This window comes from Heterocephalus glaber, unplaced genomic scaffold (assembly GCF_053883595.1).
Source record: "Heterocephalus glaber isolate CG9 unplaced genomic scaffold, H.glaber_assembly_v1.0 deba00001442, whole genome shotgun sequence".
Classification (NCBI taxonomy): Eukaryota; Metazoa; Chordata; class Mammalia; order Rodentia; family Bathyergidae; genus Heterocephalus; species Heterocephalus glaber.
In genome coordinates, this window is record NW_028258296.1 from 56,568,464 (window position 1) to 56,592,840 (window position 24,377).

At 42.6% G+C, this 24,377-nt stretch overlaps 1 long non-coding RNA gene and 1 pseudogene across 1 annotated transcript in view; one reads left to right on the plus strand and one right to left on the minus strand.

The window, feature by feature from the left end:
• Positions 1–13,010, minus strand: part of LOC110351014 (uncharacterized) — an 81,884-nt gene extending 68,874 nt beyond the window's left edge. Inside the window, exon 1 of the long non-coding RNA XR_015452094.1 lies at positions 12,889–13,010. This is a non-coding gene — a long non-coding RNA (uncharacterized LOC110351014). The remainder of the gene's footprint in view (positions 1–12,888) is intronic.
• On the plus strand, positions 6,869–7,286 carry LOC147827782 (small ribosomal subunit protein eS28 pseudogene; annotated as a pseudogene).
• Positions 13,011–24,377: the final 11,367 nt, after the last annotated feature.

Here is a 24,377-nt window from a genome sequence, read left to right on the forward strand (position 1 = left end):
GTAGAGTTTTATTTGTATTTTCTTTTTTTTTTTTTGGTACTGGGGATCGAACTTGGGTCCTTGCACTTGCGCGGCAGGCAGTGAAACCACTGAGCTAAATCCCCGGCCCTATTTGTGTTTTCATTGTAGTTCATAAAGAAATTTACTTCTGTTGTTATTTCTTAGATTTTTTAAACAAACAGTTGATGTTGAAAATGTTGATGTTTATTATAAACAATACATATTAAAAATGTACTATACACCCACCTTATGCTCCTTTTTTAGGAAATTTAAATTGATGCACCCCATTTTTGTTTCCACTCCTGTCTTGTCAGTCTTCAATTAACGCTTGACTTAATGGAAACTTTGGAGCCCCAGCTTGCAAAGGGTGATGACTTGGGTGAAGAATTCCTGGGGTAAAATCTCTAACAACTGTGTTTCCAGTGGACTAGAGCAGGCTACAGGAACTAGAAGCACTCATTTAAGCAGAGAGTGGTTCTTTGTTTGTTTGGTTTTGGTTTTTTTGTACCAGGGATCGACTCGGGACCTTGCACTTGGGAGGCAGGCGGTGGCACCACTGACCTAAATCTCCGGCCCTGTTTTGTTTTGTTTTGAGACAGGGTCTTGCTGTGTAGCCCAGGCTGGCCTTCAATTCCTGGGGATCCTCCTCTCTCAGCCTCCCAAGAGCTGGGATTACAGATGTGCACCACCTCACCTGCCTGTGTAAAGATTTTTAGACAACTCTAATTCATTTCATGCATTTCTTTTTTTTTTTTGCAAATTTGACTCCACAAAAGTACATTATCCCAGCCAGGCGTGGTGACACATGCCTGTAATCCCAGGAGGCTGAAGCAGGAGGATCACCATGAGTTCGAGGCCAACCTAGGTTACAGGGTGAGCTCAAGGCCAGGCTGAACTGCACAGCAAGACCCTGTCTCAAAAGAATAAGGTGTATTATCCCAACACTGACTTTGTACATAAACACTGTACATAGATAAAAATGCCAACATACACTAAAATGTCCACAATAAACAAATGACCATCTGCATCTGTGAAAATAAAGTTTCTCAGCCAGATATGGTGGCACACTGCTGTAATCTCACGAGTTCAAGGCCAGTCTGGGCTACATGGCAAGTACAAGACTAGCCTGGACTATATGTAGAGACCGTTTCTCAAAAAAACAAATCAAAGCAAAAACCTGAAGATCTTGGCACTTTGGGTCCCCTCTCTGTACTGGGGATTGAACTCAGGGCCTCCCAGCTGGTAGGCAGGTGCTTCTGCCACTAAGCTACACCTCCTGGCCTTTTTAAATTTCAAGACAGGTCTCATTGAGTTGCCCAGCCTGGCCTTGAATTTGTAATCCTTCTGCCTCAGCCTCCCAAACACTGGAATTACAGGTGTGGCACACTATGCCTGCCTGAGGTTTCTGACTGATCTCATCAAAACAGTTAGTTGTCCCTCATGGTATTTCAGATAACCAAAGTTAAAATGCTGGTGCATACAACTACCAATCACAGTGATATGTGTTTCTACATTTCACTATTGGACCTTCCCCAGGTACCAGGGATAGAACACAGGACCTTGTGCTTTCAAGGCAGGCACAGCACCACTGAGCTAAATCCCTGGCCCCCAAGTGTTGGACTTTTTATGAAAAAGATTGGTCTGCTCAGAACTGCTATACCTATGTAATTGTCATTATACCCCTGAGTGCTTATGCTCATGTTATGATTGCTTATTTTATCATGGAAAGTGGCCTACGAAGCATTCTGTTGTATTTTTATGTGCTTCCCAAAAAAAATCACCTCTAAAAAAATGTAAATAAATGTCTTCTAAAGAATTTTTTACTATTCTTCCAGAACTTAGATCTTTTAAGAGTTTAGACTCAGGATTTTGATCTTTGGGGATTTCAGCATTTGGAATTATGGGACTCAAGTTTGTATCTCTCTGGATTATGGCTTAAATTCATCTGGGGATGGTTTAAAGTATCCCAGAGAATATATGTATGTTACATACAAATACTAGAGTTTTATATAAGAGACTGAAGCATTTGTGGATTTTTATATCATAAGGGACACTGAAACCAGTCTTCTGCTGGAATAATGTACCTCACTATGCTTGGCACAGAACATAGAGTAAAATTTGGATGAATATTTGTTGAATGTGTGAATTAATTTATAAATTTCAAATTACTAAAATATAGTATTGAATAAATCAAGCAGAGACTGATTATTAAGCAGAGGTACTCAAATGACGAACTGCAAGAGGCCAGCTTGAAACAACACCGAGCAGGCTTTAGATATTATTGATTTGGCTTATGAATTTGGCTATTGATTAAAATTCTGAGTCATTCAAGGCCTAAGTGTGACTTGCTCAATGAGCCTTGGGCTGGTGTACGGAGACAGACTTCCCTATGCCAATGGTCACAATTGAGATCTCTATGATTGATGACATTGTGACATCTCTAATAGCAAGAAAACACTGCAGCTGAGGAATTATGACTCTGTGCAGCCATTCTCCAAGATCAAACCTTAGCTAAGATAATGAAGGTGGCTTGTTGGCTACAACTTGCAAGATAGCACAGGTGGCTTGTTAACTATGACCTGTCCTGCACAAAAAAAAATCACTCCTCCCTTTACAGCCTGGCTCGTTAGAGCACTAGTTCTGCTGTTCCCTCCATCTGCCTTTACCCCCTTGAATGTTGTATGATCATAAATACTGACTGATCCAGAGATCTTGGTCTTAGCCAGGAGAGAGATAAGATCAGATCCCACCTGCCCAAGTAATAAATTATCATTCTTTCTTTATTCTTTCTTCCTTGTTATTTGTATATTACTCTTTCATCCCCTGCTGTACCCACAATCAGGCCATTAGGAATCCCCTAATAACTAACTACCTGGTGATCCAGCCATCACGCGACAATAAACATCTTGTACTTCTACGGGAAAAGAAAAGTGGGAGAGGCAGACAGGCAGGTCTGCGGACGCTGTACCAAGGTCGTGAATTGCGCGGAACATGCCGAATCATCCACTGGACACGCCACCCCGACCCCAGCTCCTCTGTACAGCCACCTGGTTCCACACTACAAAGACGCAGAGGACACCGGACCACCAGACCACTGTACTGGGTAAGCTGGAGTCATCTTCACCTCCCATCAGGACTGGGACTATCTTCAGGGGAAGGGCAGCTGGAACCTGCAATACAACTCTGCAGAGTTCAACCCTATAGGAGGACAGGGAGCTCAACTTGGGACTTGCAGCCAGGAATCTGCCTGAATCTCATGGGTCTGCGACTGGCTTGCTGAGACTCATTGACTTATATCTGCACACTGCTACCCACGTTGTCTATTGTGACAGCAGAGACATACCCTGAAAGAGGCCCTTCATCTTCATGGTTATTTTTTATTCCCCAAATTGGTATTATTAGTTTGGGGTTTTTTCTCTTTTCTTTTCCTTTGCTCCTCTTATCTTCAATTTTTTTTCCTACTCTTTGCAAATATTTGTTTTTCTCTTTTTTTTCTTTTTTCTTCTTTCTTTTCTCTTTCCTTTCTCTCTCTCTTACACTCACTCTCTTGCTCTCCCACATTGTTCATCTTCCCTTTTTGTCCCTGTTTTGGTCCTCATTCGGAGTTCTTCTTTATTTTCCTATTAGTCTCTTTTTCCTTCTCACCTGTGTCCTCTGACCACACTGCTAACCTTCCCCTATCCTTCTTCCCATCTGTCTCTCCCTCCCCAACCCCTTCTAACTCCTCATCCCAAAGGGTAAAGTTGTTATATTGAAGAGTTTATTCACTACAAACATGTTGGGTTGGTGCTCCATCTTGATTTAATTCACACAGCTAAAGGTGATAGATTAATAACTACCACAAAATGTAATTTTTGAAGATGTACTTGTTGCAATGGTGTTGCTGATTGTATCACTTGTGCTAGGGTGTTGTTATTGATCTAGTCAATGAACCTTCCTAGTATGAGGAAAATGAGATAGCCTTAGAGTCCTTAGAGACTCAAAACTTAAAGACCAGCTATATCTGGAAGACACCTCTGAGAAGCAATCATTCCATAAGGGTTCTAATTACAAGAAACAAAGATACCTACAATAAGCAATTTCAAACTATCAACCCAGGAGTTAAACCAAGGACAGTAAAAAAAAAAAAAAAAAAAAAAAAAAGAGAGAGAGAAGACACTTAAACAAGGCACAAACTCAGACTTCCACCCCACCAAGGGTAATTCCGGGGAGAAATGAGATGGAAAAGTCCCATAACCAACCACCTGGATACCCTGAACTGATAGCTAGGAAGTAACAAAACAGATGAATGAGGCTCTAGAAAAACTCAAAGCAGAAATAATCTCCCAGATGGCCACAGAGATGGTGAGCAGAGTGAAAGACATGATTAGAGGATCTAGAACAGAAACAGATAAAAAAATAGATGAGCTCAGAACCATACTGGAAGCCATGAATACCCAGCATAAGAAAGAAATGGAAACCGTGATCACCCAACATAAGAAAGAAATGGAATCCATGAAACAGACTCAAACAGATATTCAGGAGATCAAAAACTCCATTGAAAGTATCCACAGCAGATTAAGGGAATCTGAAGATACAATATCAGATATAAAAGACAGGATCGCAGTTAGAGACCATGAAAACAGAGATTTCTTAAAAATAGTAAGGGACCATGAGAAATCAATCCAACAACTGCTAGACGATGCAAAGAAGAATAACATAAGACTGATAGGAGTTCATGAAAAAACAGGAGAAAGCACAATTGACATAAAAAAACTGTTCACAGAAGTAATAGTGGAAAGCAGAGGTAGAGACAGACAGAGGTAGAGAATTGGACATACAGATAAGTGAGGCATATAGAACTCCAACTGGCCATGATCAAAAAAACTCTACATCTAGACATATAATAGTCAAGATCCCAGAAACCCAACAGAAAAACAAAATCCTACAAGCAGTTAGAGAAAAGAAACAAATCATCTTCAAAGGAAAGCCCATCAGAATCACAGCAGACTTCTGAACACAAACCCTCAAATCAAGGAGAGCCTGGAGTGAAGTATTTCAAGCCCTAAAAGAAAATAACTTCCAACCTAGACTGTTGTATCCTGCAAAATTATCTTTCAAAATCGATGGGGAAATTAGATACTTCCACGACAAAGAACACCTGAGAAATTTCAAGAACACCAAACCAGCACTACAAGCAATTCTAAACAATATCCTAGAAAAAAGCAATGAGGGCCATAACTCCATGAGGCCCAACAGAGGGAAGCCACCAGGCAAGGTAAGAAACTAAAGGGAAAGGGGGAAAAAAATAAGAAATAAAAGAGCCAACAGAAGTAAAACATCATGACAAGGATAAATCAATATCTATCAATTATAACCCTCAATGTTAATGGCCTCAATTCACCAATCAAAAGAAATAGACTGGCAGAATGGATTAAAAAGGAAAATGCAACAATATGCTGTATACAAGAAACACACCTAACTCAAAAAGAAATTCATAGACTGAAAGTAAAAGGATGGAAAACAGTTCTCCACACCATAGGAACCCAGAAGCAAGCAGGGGTAGCAATCTTATTTGCAGACAAAGTAGATCTCAAACCAAAACTAATTAAGAGAGACAAAGATGGTCACTACATCCTTGTGAAGGGAACAATCCAAGAGGAAGAGATGACAATCCTAAACATATATGCACCAAATACGAATGGCCCCAACTATACAAAACAAATATTAATAGACATGAAAAAACAAATAAACACTAACACAATTGTAGTGGGGGACTTCAATACCCCACTATCACAAATAGACAGATCATCTAGACAAAAAGTTAATAAGGAAATTCTAGAACTGAACAAAGCTATTGAACAAATGGACTTAATAGTTGTTTACAGAGTGTTCCAGCCCACAAAATCGGAATACACATTCTTTTCGGCTGCACACGGGTCATTCTCCAGAATAGACCACATGCTAGCTCATAGGACATGTCTAAGTAAATGTAAAAGAACTGAAGTTACCCCCTGTATATTATCAGACCATACTGCAATAAAATTGGAGATCAATAACATAAGAAACCGCAAAATCCCAACAAACTCATGGAAACTGAATAACACCCTCTTGAACAACCAATGGGTCACAGAAGTAATTAAAGAAGAAATTAAACAGTTTCTACAAGTAAATGAAAATGTCAGTACAACACACAGAAATCTATGGGACACAATGAAAGCAGTTCTACACGGGAAATTCATAGCAGTGAATGCCCATATTAGGAAAACAGAGAAAACTCAGATAAATAACCTAATGCAGAACCTCAAGCTCCTAGAAAAAGAAGAGCATAACGAATCCAAAGCTCATACAAGAGAGGAACTTATAAAGATCAGGGCAGAAATCGATGCAATGGAGACTAAGAGAACAATACAAAAAAATCAATGAATCAAAGAGTTGGTTTTTTGAAAGAATAAATAAAATCGATAAACTTTTAGCCAACCTTATCAAAAAAAGGAAAGAAAAGGCACAAATACATGCAATTAAGTATGAAAAAGGTGAAGTCACAACAGATCCAACAGAAATCCAGAGGATCCCATCAATACCTACTTCAAGAACCTCTACTCCAATAAAATGGAAAACACAGAAGAAATGGGCAGATTCTTAGATACATACAAATTTTCAGTTAAATGAAGAAGATATAGAAATTCTAAATACCCCAATTACAATGAGTGAAATTGAAAATGTAATAAAATATTTACCAACAAAGAAAAGCCCAGGTCCAGATGGCTTTACTGCTAAATTTTACAAGACATTTAAAGAAGAACTAACACCATTACTCTTTAAACTCATCAAGGAAATTAAAAGGGAAGCAATACTTCCAAATTCATTCCTGGAAGCATTACTTTGATTCCAAAACCAGGGAAAGACCCAACCCAAAAAGAGAACTACAGGCCAAGCTCCCTAATGAACATAGATGCAAAAATCATCAACAAGATACTGGCAAACAGAATACAGTGGGTCATCAAGAAGATCATACACCCGCCTCTCAGCTGGACCGCTGGCAGTCACCATCATGGACATGAGTCAAGTGCAGCCTATTAATTTTGCTAGGGTCACCAAAGTGCTGGGCAGGACCGGCTCACAGGGACAGTGCACACAGGTGCGTGTGGAATTCATGGACGACAGAAGCTGCTCCATCATCCACAACGTGAAAGGCCCTGTGCTCAAGGGCGACGTGCTCATCCTGTTGGAATCAGAACGGGAAGCCCGGAGGTTACGCTGAACTCAGCTGCTGGGTCCTGGATATCGACCACCTGGCCCACGGCATGAACTACAACTCAAAATAAAACATTTTTATTGTGTGTAAAAAAAAAAAAAAAGAAGATCATACACCCTGACCAAGTCAGATTTATCCCAGGGATGCAAGGATGGTTCAACATTCGTAAATCAATAAATGTAATACACCATATTAACAGAGTCAAGGACAAAAACCATGTGATCATCTTAATAGACGCAGAAAATGCATTTGACAAAATCCAGCACCCATTCATGATAAAAACCGTACAGAAAATTGGAATAGAAGGTCTCTATCTTAACCTGATTAAGGCTATCTATGAAAAACCAACAGCCAACATCATACTAAATGGTCAAAAACTGAAAACTTTCACACTAAAATCAGGAACAAGACAAGGATGCCCACTATCACCACTCCTGTTCAATATAGTTCTGGAAATATTAGCCACAGCAATTAGAAAAGAGAAAAAAATAAAAGGAATAAAGATAGAAAAAGAAGAAGTTAAACTGTCATTATTTGCTGATGATATGATACTTTACATAGAAGACCCAAAAAACTCCGCCAGAAGACTTCTAGACTTAATTGACAGATTCAGTAGAGTAGCTGGATATAAGGTCAACACTAAAAAAAAATAGCCTTCTTGTACACAAATAACAGACTCACTGAGAGAGAAATTAGGGAAACAATTCCTTTTACAATAGCATCCAAAAAAATGAAATATCTAGGAATCAATCTAACAAAGGAAGCAAAAGACCTCTACACTGAAAACTACAGCACTCTGAAAAAAGAGATCGAAGAGGATACAAGAAAATGGAAAGACATCCCTTGCTCCTGGGTAGGAAGAATCAATATAGTGAAAATGCCCATACTTCCAAAACTACTATATAGATTCAATGGAATGCCAATTGAATTCCAACAATATACTTCACACAACTAGAGAAAACAATCCAAAAATTCATTTGGAACCACAAGCGACCTAGAATAGCTAAAGCAATTCTAAGCAACAGAGACATGGCTGGGGGTATCACAATCCCCAACTTGAAACTATACTACAAAGCTACTGTGATTAAATCAGCATGGCATTGGCAAAGGAACAGACCTGAGGATCAGTGGAATAGATTAGAAGATGCAGAAACAACTCCAGACATGCTCAGCCACCTCATCTTTGACAAAGGAGCCAACCACCCTCATTGGAGGAAAGATAGCCTATTTAATAAATGGTGTTGGAAAAACTGGATTTCAACCTGTCAAAGATTGAAACTAGACCCATACCTATTACCATGCACTAAACTAAGACTGAAGTGGATCAAAGATATAAATATTAAGACAGAAACACTAAACTTGCTTGAAGATAAGTTAGGTAGAACTCTTGAAGACATTGGCATAGGAAAAGACTTCATGAGCAAAACCTCAGCACCACGGGAACTAGCAGAAAGAATCAACAACTGGGATCTCATCTTATTAAAAAGCTTCTGCACTGCAAAAGAAACCACCAACAGAGCTAACAGACAACCTACAATATGGGAAAAAATTTTTAGCAGCTGTACCTCAGACAAAGGACTACTATCTAGAATATATAAAGAATTGAAAAAAATCAGACTCCCCAAATTCAAAGACCCAATTCAAAAATGGGCATCTGAAATGAACAGACATTTCTCAGACAAAGAAGTAAAAGCAGCAAACAAATATATGAAAAAATGTTCAACATCACTCGTCATTCGAGAGATGCAGATGAAAATAACACTGAGATTCCACCTCACCCCAGAAAGAATGGCTGCTAGCAAGAAATCAACAAATAACAAATGCTGGCAGGGTTGTGGGGAGAAAGGAACCCTTCTCCATTGTTGGTGGGAGTGCAGACTGGTGCAATCACTGTGGAAGTCAGTATGGAGATACCTCAAAGAACTAGGATTAGAGGTCCCATTTGACCCAGCTATTCCCCTGCTGTGTATCTTCCCCAAAGAATTAAAAGAACCATACCACAGTGATATATGTGCACCCATGTTCATAGTGGCACAGTTTGTAATAGCTAAAGCTTGGAAGCAGCCCAAGTGCCCATCAACTAGTAACTGGATAAAGAAAATGTGGTTTTTTTTATAAAATGGAGTACTACTCAGCCATAAAGAATGAAAAACTAGAGTCATTTATAGCTAAATGGATGCATATCGAGGCCATACTCTTAAGTGAAATAAATAGGATGCACATGTGTAAATACCGAATAGTTTCTCTAGTGTGAGAAACTGATAGTGTAAACAAGGGTTAAAATGATTAAAAGGAATAATTGATAATTTGAAATAGGAAAAAAGGTCCAAAGACGAAGGAGTGAAGGGAGGGGAAGGGGAAAGGAAAAGAGGGAAAGGAAAAAACTATGAGAAAAGAAAAAAAAAATGGAAATGAAATCTATGTAAATAGGGAAGGGTGGAGGGGGTGAAAGGCACACAGGTAATGGGGAAAAAAATAAGAACCAAGATACATCATGTACAGGTACAAGCACCCAATGATAAATGTAAACAAACTGTATACCTAAAATGTACCAATAAAAGAACCAAAAAAAAAAAAAAAAAAGAATAAATGTGGGTTTGACACAACCATGTTTCTGTGACTTTATGACAAAAAAATGTGTTAGGCTTCATTCATTCTCCCTCTTTGTAAGCGGACTCTTTTGGTCATTCTTAGGAGGCAGGGCTTTGTTTTCCGATTCAAAGTGATAAATTGAACCTATTCCCATGCCTGCTGTCAATCTCCTCTGGGTCTTGGCATTTACCACCACTTGTCCCTGTTATTCAAAACCCCCAAGGCCATGTTGAAAGGTTGATTAATGATTGTCTAAGAAACTATAGCCTGCTTCTGAAGCTTTTTGACAAATATCTGGGGCAAACTGGCGAGTAAAATGTGTTCCTGATAAAACATGTCCAGCCCAAGAATTGGGGTCAATATTAATTTATTTATAGAGGGCCTCAATTAAACACCCCAGAAATAAAGCAGGCCTTTCTTCCTTGTCTTGGGTGATTTCCCTAATTTTTTCATAATTGACTGGTTTAATTATGCATTTTTCTCATCCCATCAAGCAAATGAGTAATCATTTCATCACATCTCTTTGCGCCTTTATATCCAATATGATATTGCCAATCAAGGTCCTCCATGGACACTGCAACTCTATCTACATCTTTGCCACTATTTTGGGCATGAACTTTTTTTGCCTTGGCCTGTGCTGCTGCCCATATGCAGGCATTTTGTTCAGGAGTGCAGCAAGTAGAATAGTACGTGAACACCTGTCCATGTTAAACCATAAGTTATAGTCAAACTCTGAAATATATCTATGAATCCATCTGGGTCCTCTGAGAAACATCCACATTTTTGTTTAGTCTAGGACAGATCACTCATGCGGAAATGTACTACTATAATATCCTCTTTCCCCATCCCCACCCTGAAACTTGTTGTTTTTTTTTTTTTTGGTACTGGGCACTTTGCCCCTGGGAGGCAGGCGTGGTGCCACTGAGCTAAATCCCCAGCCCCTGAGACTTCTTGAAGTGGACAAATATTAACGACTGAATCGCTGGGATAATAGGAAATGCTGCTTCTTGTCACATAAGGGGGCTGTATTCTGTTGGGAATGGGGTAGAGAGGTTGATAAGGAGGTGGGATGGGAGAAGTGGCCCTGGGAGAGCATGGGCTAGAGGAAGTAGCTGAGCTGGGTTCCAAGCTCTCCTCAGTGGAATCTGGAGCCTCTGCAAGCTCTGCTGCTGGTGCCATGGGGACCCAGGGTGCACTGTTTGGGGCATTCAAGAGTCCACAGGGTTTGGTTCTCTTTTATGGGTCCTACTGGCACATGGGCATAACAGGTTGTACAAGACCCGCCTCATTTTGGGTCATGATATAGGGCCATAAAACGCTATTCCCCTGCTGGTTACCTTCCCCAAAGAATGAAAAGAATCATACCACAACGATATATGTGCACCTATGTTCATAGCAGCACAATTCGTGATAGCTAAAACTTGGAAGCAACCCAATTGCCCATCAACTGGAGACTGGATAAAGAAAATGTGGGGTTTTTTTATAAAATGGAGTACTACTCAGCCATAAAGAAGGAGAAACTATAGACATTTATAGCTAAATGGATGCACATTGAGGTGATACTCTTCAGTGAAATAAACAGGACACACAGTGTGTGAATACCAAATAGTTTCTCTAGTGTGAGAAACTGAAAGTGTAAATAAGGACTAAAAGGTATAATAGATCATGTGAAACAGGAAGAAAACGTGTAAAGGGGAAAGAGAAGTGGGAGGGGTAGGGAAAAGAAGGGAATGGAATTAATATGAGAAAAAAAAAAATGGAAACAAAGTCTTTGTAAATAGGGAGGGATGGAGGGGGTGAAGGGAGGGCAGGGGAAGGGGGAAACAATAAGAACCAAGATGGGTTATGTAAAGGTGCAAATTTCCAAAGATGAATGTCTTTATATTGTATACCTTAAAAGCACCAATAAAATTAATTCATAAAAAAGTTGGACATAGAGGATTTCTGTCCATTTTCCCTTCTACAGAATAAATCCAGCTGGAACATGGTTAAAATTTAGGGTCCCATTCCAAGGCCATGCCTCCCCACTTTCCGACCTATGTTGACCCCATACTGAGTTGCGAAGGGAAATCATCCATTTCCTTTTTAGATCCTCTGTTTTAATGTGGTCTCAATTTCGCAAAATACAAACTAAAGAAGACATTTCAGGGATAGATGCTGAGTTATCCCTACTCTTAAAGAGCTGCACTCTCTGCCTTCAAGATTCCCCTTGAGTACTAATGGAAAGATAAAGAAACACAAGAGAAACAAAAGGATAGGAGCCTACTGAGGTCCCCAAGGCCAGGCAGTGCAGCCTTTAATAAGAAGGGAGGCGGGGGGGGGGGGGGTGCCTTTAAGAAGCACAACCTGGTACAATGTCCTCTGGCTGTTCGGAGCCAGGAGCCATGTCCTTAGGGGGACGTTGGACCCGGCCCCTTCTCTTCCCTTTCACAATTTGGCCATGAGGCCGCCAGTTTCACTACACACTCTGCCTTGCCACAGAACCAGCCAACGAGGGACTGAAACCTCAAAAACTGTAAGTCAAAGTAGATCTTTCCTGTTTCAAAGTTTATTATCTGCTGTGTTGTTGTTGTTGTTCGTTTTCGTCTTTGTAATACCGAGGATTAAACTCAGGGCCCTCAAGCTAAGCTACATCCCCAGGCCTTTTTTAGTTTCTATTTTGAGACAGAGTCTCGCTAATTTGCTAAATTGCCCAGAGTAGGCACAAAGTTTTGATCTTCCTGCCTCACCCTACCAGAGAGTTGGAATCAAGGCACACATGAATTTTGTTACAGTAACAGAAAGTGGACCGACACCGTGAAACAGAATGAAAATGGTATCTGTTATTCAAAGACACTGAAGAGGGCTTTAATGAATAGAGATAAACCTCGTTCACGGATTGGGAGATTCAACGTTCTCTACAAGTTGCTCTCCAGAATCAATGTAATGCCACCAAAACTACCCAAAAAATTGTCTAAGGAATTTGACAAGCTTACTCTGAAGTGTACATCTTAAAGCAGAAAACCAGTACTAGTCACAATAGCCCTGGCTAAGAAAAACAAGTGGGAGATTGGCTTTACCAGGTGTGGCGAGGCTCGCGGGGTCCCGTGGGCGGCGGCGGGAACAGGGAGGGAGAGGGGGAGGGGGAGCCCTGCAGCGCTGCCCGGCGAGTGTGCGCGCCCGGGGTGCCGGCGGGGGGCGCTGTGGCGGGGCGGCGGGACTGGGAGGAGGCGCGGGAAGCAGCGGGGACTCCGCGCGCCTCTCCCGCCTCCGCCTCGGCCATAGCCGCGCGGTGCGAGCGCAGCCAGACGCCGCGGCAGGCCCCGGACAAGTCCTCGTCGTCGCCGGCGGGCCGGGAACGCCGCCCTCGGGGCCTCGGAGGAAGTGCCGGCTGCACCCGAAACCGACGCCGGGCGCCGAGGCAGAGGCCCCGGACTCCTCCCGGCTCCGCGGCCAGGGCGGCGGGTGCAGCTGCAGCCCCGCCCCGCTCCGAGGGCCGCTTCCCACTGAACTGTTCTGCGGGAGTTGCGCGGGGTTACGCGCTCTTGGATTTCACAGACTCTTTGAAGAGCAAAGAGATTTTAAAAGAGCAACGCTGGGTGAGCTGGTTGTGTTTCAACTAAGGGTGGTATAATGGTTCAGTCAGCGGGCTCTGGGGTCGCAAAAATGATCGGTGCTGACATCTTCCGCACTCTTCGCCCACGTGATAATCCAGGTTTTGATCCAGAAGAGGAAGAACCCCCGCTTGAGCGCTCTTGGCCTCACCACTGGAGTCTGATTTCTTCTGCCGATTTCTGGGGAGTGCTGATTCCAGCTTAGCACTGCAGAGGGATGCATCCCTCGGAAATTTGTGCAACAGCTCCTGGACATTTGACAGTGAGGATCCCAGAGAACGGGATGTCCTGAAAACCGTTCTGCACGGAATTTATGGGAAATTTCTTGCATTAAGAGCATTCATCAGAGGCTGGGGATTTAGCTCAGTGGTTCCGCTGCCTGCCCCGCAAGTGCAAGGACCAGAGTTGGACCCCCCATACAAAAAAAAAAAAGCTTTCATCAGAACACAAATTAACAACGTTTTCCTCAGGTTTACATATGAAACAGAGCATTTCAATGGTGTCGCTGACCTCCTTGAAGGTCTAGAAAGTATTGTCAGCAGCTTGGCTTTGCCACTGAAAGCAGAACATAAGCAATTTCTGGTGAAGGTTCTTTCCCCCATGCATACTGCTGTAGGATTAGCTTTGCCTCCTGCTCAGCTGGCGTACTGTGTTGTACAGTCCCTGGAGACAGATACAACACTGCAGAAACCAGTGATCCGATCCGAGGACTGCTGAAAGTTTGGCCCAAAACATGCATGCCTTCAGCAGGAGGTGCTGTTTTCAGGAGAAACTGAAGACATCCTAGCTGCCACTGAGCCAACACAGTTCACAAACATAGAAGAGGGCCGGGGGTGTAACTCAGTCTTGCTGCCACTTGCCTCCCTAACGCAAGGTCCCGAGTTCATTTCCCAATAACAAAAAAAAACATAGACAAGCCACTTTTCAAGCAGATATCCAAGTGTGTCCCAATTTGCATTTTTAGGTTGCAGAAAAAACATTGCACCTCTGGAATAATGAAGTGAGTACTTCTAGAATAAGGACAGGTCTGGTCATGACTGTTCTGGGCACCCTGCTCAAGGCATTAAAGGGCTGTACTCTTGGAGATGTCTGTGCTGTGGCGACAAATGAAGCTTCTTCTTAGTTTGCTTGATAACTACTGCCCATTATGTTTGCCAGTTTGTACAAAATTTCCAAGCAACACTGGAACCAGACCATGGTAGCACTGGTGCACCGTGTGTTGAAAACCCTCATGGATAAGCACAACAAGCGCCTCCCAGGAAGTAATTATGTGGGGCACTGGCTCTGGCAAAACCAACCATCAGCACTGTGTAGTGCTGGTTAACATGGGGAGGTTGGAAGTGATTGGGAAATAGCACAATCTCTTATTTAGGAGTCAATTCTACATCTGTTTCTCCTGTCAATGTGACAAAACCAAGTGCAAAGAAAGCTCATAGTTATGGGAAATCTTTAGAGAAGTCACTGTGCTTGGTGCTTCTGCACCGTCTGTAACATTTAATGTTAAAATCACTGATCAGAGAGTATTTTTACCCCATCTAAAACAGAAGGCCAGGGCCAGGGATTTAGCTCCATGGTTTCGCCACCTGCTGCGCAAGCGCAAGGACCAGAGTTCAATCCCCAGTACCAAAAAAAAACCAACAGAAGGCCATTCCAGTCTCTGTGCGCCCTCAGCCTCTCATTGGAGCAAAGAAAGAGTTACATGGTTACATGGTTGTCTAATGAAAACAGAAATTTGTGTGAAACACTACCTTACGTGTGGTGACTAGCCACTTGGTGCCCTCCTATCCCCCAGACATCTCTGGATATACTTGTAGCATTCACTACTTTTAGCCTGAACACCCAGTTTCAAAAGAGTTCTCAATCTCCAGTGCATTTTATAACTTTTTTGTATCATTTGCACTCATCAAATGGTAGTCTCATTGTGTTATTCTATACATGACCACTTACGTTAGGTTCAGCAGGTAGCGAAATACATGAAGTCCAGGGGCCTGAGTCATTGCAGGGAAGAGAACTATTGCTGCACATTATACACAACTAAAATTCATAATTACATCTTTAGGATCGAAAATGGGGAGTCTGGAGGGAATGATGCCCATGTGAAGTTAGTGGAGCTCTCTGTTGCTATGGCCCTCTCTGACTGGAGGAAAGTATGTGGTGCAACTTTGGTGGAGTGAGTATTGGCCTTCGTTGGATATCTCCAGTGTTTCCTATTTCTGTGTAACCAGGTACACACAACGCATGTTTCTAAGCTCTCACTGTCCGTGGCCAATTGTCTGGTCACAGCTGTTCTGGGCACCCTGCGCATGGAGTTAAAGGGCTTTGCTCATGGAGATGGCTGTGCTGTGGAACCAACTGAAGCTTCAGACTCCCTTCTGTGCTGTATGGTAGAAGCTGTTTCAGGTCAGAAGTAGAACACCCAATCTAAACCCAACACTAGCTGGAGCCCGAACCCAAGTTCTAAGCTTAAACTTAACTCTTGAGCCTACCCTACCTCTAACTTTAAATCTAAGCCTAGCTCAAGAAATAGCCCTAAGCCCAGCCCTAATCACACATGTAGCTGTAGCACTAGGCCTAACCCTACTCTAAAGATAACCCTGAAAGGGGGCCGGGGATTTAGCTCAGTGGTTCCACCGCCTGCCTCACAAGCACAAGGACCTGAGTTCAATCCCCAGTACCAAAAAAAAAAAAAAAAAAAAGATAACCCTGAAAGTATATCTAAAACTAAACTGATTCAAAACTGAGTACTAGCTGTAAACTTGAGTCCTAACCCTAACCATAACCTTAGCCAGAGACCTAACTGCCAACCTAACACTAACACATAAACCTGGAACCTAACCCTAACCCTAATGCTAGCTATAGTGCTAGCCATAACCATAGTTCCAAACCTAATCATAACCTGAACTCTACACGTAGCCTTCACCCCAAACTCTGCCCTAAGCCAAACCCTACCTTTAGCCCTAATCCTAATTCTAACTGTAAGCCTATTCCTAACCCAAACTCTAGGACTAGCTTTAACTCTAACCATAACACAAAAACTAACCTTAAACCTAAGCATAAGCTTAGCTAAAGACCTAAACCTAACTCTAACCAAAACCTTTAATCCTAGCCCTCGCCCTAACCCAGACCTTAACCCTAGTCCTAACCAGAACATTAAACTAAGTCATTCTTTTCTTTTTATGTTTTTGGTACCGGGAATTGAACTCGGGTCCTTGCGCTTGCACAGCAGGTGGCAAAACCACTGAGCTAAATCCCCAGCCCAAACTAAGTCATTCTTAAATCTAAATCTGGAAACAAATCGTAGCCCTAGTCCTAGGCCTAGACCTCACCTTATTCTTAACCCTTAACCCAGACCCCTCTATAACCCAATGAGAAAGAAGCAAGCAGCAGGACAAACCAGGGCTGCCTTTATATTTCCCCCAAGATACCTGAACTTTGGGTGGTCCCAGCCATACCTAGGGTGGGGCAGCCTTAATCCTGGCATCATAACTTAATCCAAACATCACACACTTAATCCCAGCATTACACACCCGAGATGCACCTACCTCCTAAAACCCCACCTACAACAGCATGAGGTTTCGGGGGAACAGCTAGACACAAGCCATAACACTAACATCCTTAACACTAGCCTTAGCCCTAATCCTAACTCAACCTAACCTTAAAATCAACCCTAAAGCTAACACTAGATGGAGCCCTAGCCCTTCTGATCCCTTCTGTGCTGGTGGGGTAGAACCTGTTTCCTGTCAGATGTAGATAACATGACCTAACCTACTCAACCCTAACCTAACCCCTGCTCAAGGAATACCAGTAGCCCTAGACCTAACTAATCCTAGCACTAACCCTAAGCCTAAACTTTACCATAGTTCTGGCTCTAGCTTTAACCAAAGTTCTAAGCTTCACTCTAACACTAACCTTACCACTAATCCTAAATCTAACACATACCCTCATGAAAACCCTTCCTCTAAAACTGGACAAATAGCCCTGACTATAACCCTAACACAAGCCCTAACCCTAACCCTCACACTGACACTAGCTCCAGCACTAGCCCTAATCCTAGCCATAAAGCTAATGCTAACACTAAACACTAATGTAACCCTTAAGCTACCTCTAACCGTAACCCTAACTCTAGACCGGTCCCCTACCTTAGTCCAAAACCTTAGCCTAACACTGACCTAAATAGTAGCCCTAACAAAAACCGTAGCTCTAGCACTACCCTTAAACCTAGTTTAACTCTAAGGCTAACACTAACTCTAAACCTAGTGCTTGTCCTAGCTCTAGTACTAGTCCTATACCTAAGAGGAAGCCTAACCCTAACAAGAAACCTCACTCGAGCCCTAGACCTAACACTAACCTTTGCACTAGCAAGAATCCTAAACCTAACTATAACCCTAAACCTATCTGTAGCCCTAGCCTAACTCTAACTGTAACCCTGACCGTAGATCTAGCACTGGCCATAAACCACATTTTAACCCTAGATTTAGCCGTAGCATTAAATCTCAATAGCCCTGACCTCAATAGCCAAATATCCATAATCCTAAACCTAACTCTAGCCATAGCCCAACCCTAGCACTAACATAACCTAATGGGAACCCTAGTTTTAGCCCTAATCCTAATGCTAAAGATAAACCCATCCCCAAATCTAACCCTAGCCTTAGCTCTAAACCCAACCCTAGCCCTAATGCTTGAAGCTCTAAACCCCTAACCCTAGGCTAGCACTAGCCCTGACTCAAAATGTAACACTCACTGAATCCTAATCATAACCCTAACACTAGCACTAGCCTTGTTATGGCTTGGGTTTAGGTGCCCCTCATGCATTTACAAGCCTCATGCACTTCCATCGGTGGTTGAATCTAGAGTGTGTGATTGATTCATGGTGAGTCTAGGCCTGAAGGCACTGGGATTAAGGGCATGAGTGCTTCCTTTCCTAAGTATTTTGAACAATGTAAAAGGGTCAGGAAGACACTGGTAAGGTTCCCTTGTTGCCTTTGCTGTCTTCCACCTCCGTGAACTGTTGCCCCTCTGAGACCCTGCCTTGGAGCCAGCTGATTATGGATTGAAACCTGTAGGAAAAAACCTTTGCCCTTTAAATGTGAGTCTTGGTCTCAACAATGAGAAAAAAGTAACTAACACAAGCCTTATTCCTAGCCCTAAACCTAACCCCAACCCTAAAACTAACCAGAAACCCAACCCTAGCCAAAGCTCTAAACCTAGTCTAACCGAGCCCTAGCCCTGATCCTAACCCTAGCTCTGCTCCAGTCCTCACTGTCATAGTAACACTAACTCTAACACTAAGCCAAGCCATAGCCTTAGCACACACTTTTTCCCTTTTGGAATTGTTTTCCTTCTGAATAAAGGACCCATTTTAACACTTCTAATCGGGAACTTCTTGTGCTAATATATTTTTGACTTTTGTACAGGAGAAAGATTAGCTTCACCTTGTTTGGGAAGACATGTTTATTGAGCACTGATTGTGGGCTGATGATTGCTAGAACTTGTTTCCATAAAGCTGCTGCTCCTCTGTGTCCTGGGTGGCACTGTTTCTAGTGAGAACCCCACTGGAACTTTATGTGGCACTAAGGATGGACTGTGAGTTCATCAATTTTACAAGGGATGGGGAGCTTAGGAAAAAAAAAAAAAAAATTCAAGCTGGGAATGTACCTCACCGGTGCAGCAACCCCTGACATGCTCGAGGCCCTGAGTTCAATTCATAGAACCAAAAAAATTTAAAAAATAATAATGAAAAGAAAATTCAAGCTGATGTCAAAACTGGCTCAACTTGTTTCTGCCATTTGTGGAGCCTGTAGATTGCTACTTCCAATCAAAAAACCTCTCACATGCAAATTCTACATTAGCAGGCCTAATTACATCATGGAAGGATGAACCACATTTCTTTGGAGTTGTACATATTTTCAGAATCACAATTAAAACCAAAATTGTAGAATTTACCTTACCTATAAAATAAGCTTCTACAGAAAAACCTGGTCTTTAAACTTTTAATGAGTAGTTTTAACACTACTGTTGAAAAAAAAGGGTCATCTTTTAGCTTTTAAAGTGTAGTTTTACTTGCAGCTCTTTAATCTTTCAGTATAATGCACATTCAGAAACGCACACTGAACCCTTTTATTATAATTTTTCCAGAAATATTGTACTTTCAAGTGTATGCTGCTTTTGGTACAAATACACTAATTCCATTAAATCTTTTTTTTTTTTTTTTTTTGGTACCGGGCATTGAACTCGGGTCCTTGCGCTTGCTTAGTTTCGCTGAGCTAAATCCCCGGCTAATTCCATTAAATCTTAAGAATTGTGTGGCACCTCGGAGGTGGAAGCAGTCTCTCATTGTAGACAGTGCTACCTGACATTTCACAGGAAGGTCACTATACTCTCTCATAGCTTCATTTGCATAGATGACAGTTTAGTCTTTCTTGGAAAATAGAGTATTTAAATTCATAAACTCTGGAAATATAATATTGTTTAATCAGGACTATTATATTAAAGATAGATCTTAAAACCTCTCAAAATAGGAATAGTAAGTACATATAATAATGCTTTAACACTAGCCTATTCCTTTATTAGATGATGGTACATAGTGGGTCAGATTAATACACGTTTAAATTTTAATTTCATGAAGTTAAAATCATAGTAATTATTTTAATTTTTAATTATACACAAGTAAAATACAGTACATAAGGAGACATCACAAATCATTGGTAAACAGGTCGACTGCTCATTAGTAAGTAGTGTGGTGTCTCTAATAAGGACCCGGGGTCCCCCTGGGTCCCCCACGAAGCAGGGGCTTGGGTCCAGCAGTGTTCAACTTCCCCGGGCCTCCGAGCACTGCACAGCTGTCTTCCTAGAAGTCCTCTAAACAGCTGGCACCCTAGCTCCGGCTGTTTCACCCCCAAATTCACCTGCTCCCTCAGGATGCTCCCAGAGCTCGGAGCAGCCTGGCTTCCCTGGAGCAAGGACACCTCCCTTCCAGGTGGGAACACAAGGTCCTGCGCATCCCGCTGAGCCTTCTGCATAGGAATTAATCCCTAGCGAACCAGGTACCGCGCTGCTTGCCTTGACCCTTTGCTTGAGGAAATGAGTTGAAGCCTTGGCCTCACATTATAAACCCAAACTAAGTCTAAGTTATTAAGGCTAAACAATGAGATTCTAGAATAAAGCAAAATGAAGTCACTGTCAAATCTCTAGGGGATGTTAAAAATTTCTACGCTTCAGGGCTGGGGATTTAGGTCAGTGGTTCTGCCGCCTGCCTCCTAAGCACAAGGTCCTGAGTTTGATCCCTGGTACCAAAAAAAAGTAAAAATGAAAATTTCTAGGCTCCATAAGATAAATCACAAGCGAAAGTAGTAATCAATTTACTACATAAATACTTTATTTCGTTAATTTTTTTTATACTGGGGATCAAACCCTGGGCCTTGTGCATGCTAAGCTGGTGCTCTACCACTGAGCTAAACATTCATATAACCCCCAGATTTTCAGACCCAAAATAAAAAGACAACAGATTAGAAGAAATATTTTCACCTATTATGACAAAAGTTTACCATTATCACATTAAAAATTAATACAATTATTGCCTAGCATGCATGTGGCCATGGGTCCAATCCCCAGTACCATAATGATAATACAGTTTAAAATTTTTAAACCATATAACCCAGTTGATGAAGGTTAACAATCTGTGAAAGGAATATGCAGCCAGTAATCAAAGAAATGCAAATGAAGCACCAACCAGGTACCCTTTTTTTAAAGACAGGGTCTCACTATGTAGTTCAGGCTGGCCCTGAACTCACTATGTAGCCCAGGCTTGCCTTGAATTTGAGAGGATCTTCCTCCCTCAGTCTCCCGAGTGCTGGGATTACAGGCAGGAGCCACTACGCCTCGCTCAACCAGGTACCTTTTTAACCTGCTTTTCCTCCTTTGTTTCTGACAGTTCTTTCTTAGACTCTTGTTCATTTCCTCAACCATTGTATGTTGAAGTACTTCAGGAATTAGTTTTCAAACTTCTCTTTCCTATCCATTCTCATTCCCTAAATGATGTAATCTAATCTCATGGCTTTAAAGTAACATGTATTTATTAATTCAAGTATTCTCTTCTCTGCCTTCCATGGCTCCAAAGAAACCTTTCTGTTACACAAGAGAAACAAATATTCTCTGAAAGGTGACTTCATGATTCCAATTTTTTTTAATGTAATGACAGTTTTGTTTCAATAGTCTGACGCTTCTAGTAAACTATAATTCAGGTGCTCTTTAAAAGAAGAAAAAAAATTGGGCCGAGGATTTAACTCAGTGGTTTCGCCGCCTGCTGCGCAAGCGCAAGAACACGAGTTCGATTCCCAATACCAAAAAAAAAAAAAAGAAGAAAAAAATTAAGACCTATTCCTTCAAAATGACTTTTGCTGAATTTCCCCGTGAGGCCCCACGTGTGCGCCTTTACCACGCGGCTGGGGACGGCGGCCCGTGTCGGCGGTGGCCTCCCGCCACGTGGCCGCGCTCCGCGTTTCCAGAACGGATTCGTCCTTAGGAACCAACCTGACAGAGTCAGCAATCCTGGCAGAAGGCAGGGAAAACAGGACTAGGAATAGCGCGGGATACTCGGGGCGGAGTTCGCTGAACAGAGTGCGCCCAGTGAAGCAGACGCAACCAGCAGCAAAGCGATCTCAGTTCTTTTTGAGCAAAAACAAAAGCACCAGCGACCTCTCGTTCCCACTTTAGAGATCTTGAAAACGTCCACTGCACCGCTGTTTAAAACTGCTGAGTTTATATCTAGTGAGTCGGGAAGGCAGGATTTCGAAAAATTCAGTATTTCAACTTAAATTAGAAAAAAAATAGAGGCTGTTAATCGTTAAGCACGAATTTCAAAATATTAACACAATAAAGAAAAGGAAGGTCCTAAGGACCTGCCGAGACAGTGGCGTCAGCTGGTGAACCGAAGCAGGAAGGATCCGAGTCCACAACGTTTCCAAAGTCCGCGCGAACCACCCCCTGCTACGTCAACCCCACAACGCATGCGCAGGCCCCGCCTCGGCATCCGGGCGGCTGCGCATCTGCCTGCCCTTAGCTGGAGGGGAGCGAGGGGCGTGGCGAGATCGCGTGGCCCGGATTGCGGCATTTGTGGCCCTATCCGAGGCTTCCGAGAGCGCCCTTGGAGAGCGAGGCGAGTTGCCCCGTCTTTCCGGAATCTTCACCTCCTTTTTTATTACTGCGTTTTCGACTCTGCTCTTGAGTCTAACAATCTGGCTTGAAGTTTTTGGCTCATGTCCCGTGAATAAATTTTGGCGCACACTATAAAGCGCTTTCAGTGGCATTTCTCTAATTTAAAATGCTATTGTTCTGTACAGTACGCTCAACTCCGGTTGCTATTGCTTGAGATTCCAGAATCGCTGGCGGGCGTCATGTTGTAAAAATAGCACCCCAGAAAAAGTTTTCTATGTATCTCAGGGGTTGAGAATTGGGAAAGTCACGGTATAAACTTAGAGGTAAGTGTCCCCAAATATTATGACAAATAACTGACCCTAAAACCTCGCACCCCCAGAGAGCACATTGTCAGTGTAAGCACTTGACACAGCGCGATCCGTTGTTCCAACCTCCTGTCCAGCTTGAAATCCAGCAGCGAGGCTGAGTAGCACGAGGCTGGTCCCGGAGAACAGCCCGAGGGAACCCGGGCTTAGATCATCTCGTCTTCAGGCTGGAGGGCAAAACTGAGAAGGGCCTGGGAGGAGCAAAGTGACTGCTCTAGAGCCCGAATGCTTCCCGCACTGACTGCTTACTGCCCTGTAACCGCGTGGTTCCCATCGCACATCGCGGTGGAAGTGGCTTGGGAAAATACCAAATTTGATTTAAAAATTCCTCACCAGTAATCCTATTCAGGAAGATTTTACTGATCACCTAAAAATAAAATCTCAACGCTGCAGAAATGGGTTTAACTCAGAACAGAGTAGTGCAGCCACACCTGTAATCCCACTTATTCTGGAGGCAGAGGACAGGAAGGTGGAGAGTTTGAGGCTACTCTGGCTAACTGCTAGAGCTTCTCTCAAAATGTAAAATTTTTTTTAAATTACCTTTTTAAGCGGGGGCTAGGGATGTACCTCAGCGAGAGAGAGTTTGCCTAGCAGGTGTGAGACCCTGGATTCAATCCCCAGTAGCACCATCAATCAATCAAACTTTAAAGTTTAGTTGCTTCAACTGCAGTTCCATTACTCTTACAAATGCTTCCATAGACCCCGTAGTTCTGTCACAGCTCTGCATAAATAACTTCAACTGCCACTCGCACTGTGCCGAGTCAGGCACTCTAGGACAAAACTCTCCAGGTGGAAAAGCCATAGGCCTTGGTAAGCTACTCTGGCTGTCGGGCAGTCACAACACTGAGGGCAGAGAGTGTGGTCTTTGCCTGCAAGATGGTGAAGTCTAAGCATTTCATATGAGAATCAGAGAAAATGGGCCAAGTGTATACAGTGTCAGTTACTTCTTGAAGCCAGAACAGGTTTTAACCACTGTCCTGTTTGCTGGCCTGGGTCGTTATTAACAATTAGTGTGGGGGCCGAGGATTTAGCTCAGTGGCACCACACCTGCTTCGAAAGTGCAGGGTCCCGAGTTCGATCCCCCATACCAAAAAAAAAACAATTAGTGTGGGCCAGGCCTGGTGGTGCGAACCTGTAATCCCAGCAGGAGGATCACTTTGAGCTCATGGCCAGCCTGGGCTCCAGAGTGAGTTCAAGGCCAGGCAGAACTGCATGGCGAGAGTCTCAAAAATAAATAAATAAATAATGCCTTAACAAAACTTTAAACAATTTGTAAATATTCATGAAAATTAAAAGTCCTATTTATTTCTGATTCTTTAATCAGGATTATTATTATGGGATACCCTGACTTCAGGGTCTTACTACCCAAACAAGTGACTGCACTTCTATGAAATGAAAATATTTTTATGAACCCAGGGCCTTTGCACTCAGCTACGT